Raw genomic sequence first — 3,516 nt, 5'->3', positions numbered from 1 at the left:
TGCAGTTTTGTGGTCACAGTGCATGCAACTTCCTGTCCCCCCCCCCCACCCCTCATGTAGTAGTTTGTTCTTACCAAGGTTTTCAAATATTTTAGAGTTGTCAGGCTACAGTTGAAAAACGTTTTGCACTACTTGAGTAGTGCATAAAAAATTAAACACCCCTACTCAGGACACAAAATGAAAGTAGAATCTTAATAGAAGCCTCTCTATTTGTTCTCAGTAATGATCTTTTATTTTACAGCAGCATGTTTAGGATTACGGGAATGCTGGTTTTGCTTTTTATGTTCACACAACAACACAGGAGCCATCTGCTGCAATGAAATTAGCAAAGTCAAATTGTGTGTTCTTTAGGGACTCATTTTAAAAACCATTAAAGACAGATTGACAACACACTTCATACGATTTTATGAATCTTGTCATGGGTAGTCTGTTAGAGTAACATGAATTCAGATGCGTCTCCTTTTAGGTCTGTAAAGCTCGTAACAGATTTTAATCCTGCTATTACTACTGAAAACCTATTAAAATGGCTTGATCATTAGAAATTCTTAGTGGTGTGCTCTGGGAATTTGGATATAAAGGCCCATGTTTTACAGAATAAAGTTAACTTTAGTTACATAATACCTTATAGCTATAGGGTTTACTAAGTACTATGTGGAGATGCCAAAAATTTTTTTTATAGAATTACTGAAATTGTGGTAGAGACTTTACGTTCTTCTTTTGCGCTGAAAGGAGTTGGGTTCTGGCAGGGTTCCTGCTACTGTCATTAGGGTTAGGAGGAGGAATAAGTGCTGGTGTTCAATTGCACAGTGGGATGACTATGGTTAACAATAGTGTATATTTCAAAATAGCTAGAAGAGAGGAATTTGAATGTTCTTACCACAAAGAAATGATAACTGTGGGAGGTGATGGATATGCTAAATGCCTTGATTTGATTTTTATAATACATGCATGTATTGAAGCATCACGATAAATACACATGATTATTATATGTCAATTAAAACAACAAAACCAAATGACAGACGAAGAAAACACGGCACAAACGGGAGAGCCGAGAGGGCTGGATGTGAGCGGGGACAAGAACCACAGCTGAGCATGAGGGCAGGGAGGCATAGACATACCTGCCCCCACACCCAGCCCCACCTCACTTGGGGGCTGCCAAGGTGTAAGAGGAGGTGCTTGTGCTTTCACACAGTGTATGATCTCCCTGAGGAGCTGTGAGGAAGGGAAGTGATTGTCCTCCTTTTATATATGGAGACATTGAGGTACCAACGGGCCAGATAACCCAAGGGGAGTCAGAACTCAGACCCTAACTGGTGGAAAGAGAATCCAGCCTTTTAACTACTTAGTAGAGCATACTATTTTTAAAAAGTTTATTCCTGCTAGTCTGAATTGCTATAATCTTGAGGTACAACATATTAACAAACTGGTCATTGCTCGCAAATTGCCAGTTTCCCAGTGGAACAGTTGTGAACTTTTGATGGGCTTCTTTATAAACATAGGATATAAATAATTATGCTAGATTATGGTTTAATTAGCATAGCTTCTGCAAACTTTAATTGTGCCCGTTCATATTCTGGGTGGAACTTTCTATCATGGTTAATAACTTTACTAAAGCCCATGGTGTCTGTATGAATTGTAGCCATATGGCTGGAGCAATATTCGAGTGGACAATAGTCCAGATTAATATCATGCTGATACCCATGGGTTACACCAAGTTAAATGAAACATCTTGAGGTCATCGCATCTCAGTGTGGAGTTGTTTATTTACTTATCCATGTATACAAGCTTTTAAGACTTGACTATTATTTACATGAAAGTTGATACCAATAAGGACGATTAGAGAGATCAACAAATCAATCTCAGTGGTAGAAAGGCACAACCTGAAAATGTAATGGATTTATAGTTCTTAAAAGTGGAAAGAAGTAATATTTTCCCCATGAATAACAATAAAGAGATGGCTATTTAACCAGATAGCTTACTCCCAGCTTGATTGGTTACTGGTGTAACAAATCTAAAATGGAAGTGTTTTCCTCAGTTATTGACAACTCCTCTGTCAGTATCCTTTAGGAAGAGTGTTTCTCAAAGTGATATTCTTGAGCCCCTTCAGGTGGTCTGTGAGTTAAATAATGTTTATATGATTAGGCTACTTTTGTGCCTGGCATGAACCAAATTTTAGTGATACTTTTATTTAGAGATGAGTTCATTGATGTTTCATCTTCATGTATCTCTGATGAAAATATTTTCGGCAGTTAAGCAGATAAGGAAGGTAGCCCCTAGGGCATCAGGGCTTTTACAGATGCACACTCCTAACTCCAGGGTAAGGCAGCTGCCTTCAGAGAAAGGAACAGTTGTCTGGTGTTGGCTTTTAACATAATGGCTTTCCCACGCTGAAAGTGATGCTTTTGATGCAGGTGAAACAGAGGGTCGGAAACAGGCATGTATATATATACCTTTCATAATATACACACACACAGTCCTTTTGTTTGGTAATGTTTAGTTACTAGCAAGTAGTAAGAGAATGCTTCCCTCTTGAATGCTTTGGCATAGCTACCAACAGGAAACAAAACGGGCATGAGGATAGAGGAGAAGCAGAAAGAGGATGAAATGAGGACTTACTGATAAAGCATTCTAAGGATTACACACATAAGTATGTGTGTAAAATTGAACAGATTCCCAATGCGTTTTCATGGAAGTAAAATTCATCTGTGAAAACCAGGTTCAGAACTCCCACTCTAACATGTCAATGTCAACCTCAACTCTCCAAGGGTTCCACAATTCCTTTCCTCATTGCCTCCTAGGGAAAAAATTCTTTGTTTTAATTTGTCTTTGACAGCTATACAAATTATGCTATGTGTATTTCAGCACATTTGTGTTCCCAGTGTACTTGGATCACATGATGGAGAGAAAACGCAGGTTAGCCATGGAAGGAAAGAGACTGGATCAGTGCCTCTCCTTAGGACCACCAGCGGCCTGTTCCTTCTGGGGCCCTGTCCATCTCTACAGGTATAAACTTGAGTTTGGTAGTCAGTCCATGACTGAAACAAATAGAAGGTTTTGGCCTAAAATGTATTGACACTTATGCCCACAAATGGATGTTTCTATGCTTCTATGTATCACTGCTGCTTAAAATTTTTGCTTTTAAATGATGAAAGTTTAATTAGTGGAAATTTTTTAAATAAGTAGTTTAAATCTTGAGTTTTAAATCCAGTAGGAAACCTCACACTCAGTTTTTCACTTTTAGTAAGAGGATTTTCTTAAGGCATGAGGTATATTAATAGGATGTTTGAATCTCTGGATCTGTATTGGTGCTTTATCCTACTCAAAGCACTTGGAATGTATGCATTTCATTTAGATGAGTATATACACATTTCTGCTATACTACTGGAACTACTCACAACATTTGTTACAATTGGTGATGAATCAGCACAATTAAAAGCATCTAACTGTCACCTAAAGTGACATTTTAGTTGTCTATGATTTTTCAAGTAAAGAATGTCTTTCCCCATGCTGAGTCAT

Source organism: Theropithecus gelada, unplaced genomic scaffold (assembly GCF_003255815.1).
Source record: "Theropithecus gelada isolate Dixy unplaced genomic scaffold, Tgel_1.0 HiC_scaffold_15823, whole genome shotgun sequence".
NCBI lineage: Eukaryota > Metazoa > Chordata > Mammalia > Primates > Cercopithecidae > Theropithecus > Theropithecus gelada.
This window is presented reverse-complemented; position numbering follows the sequence as displayed.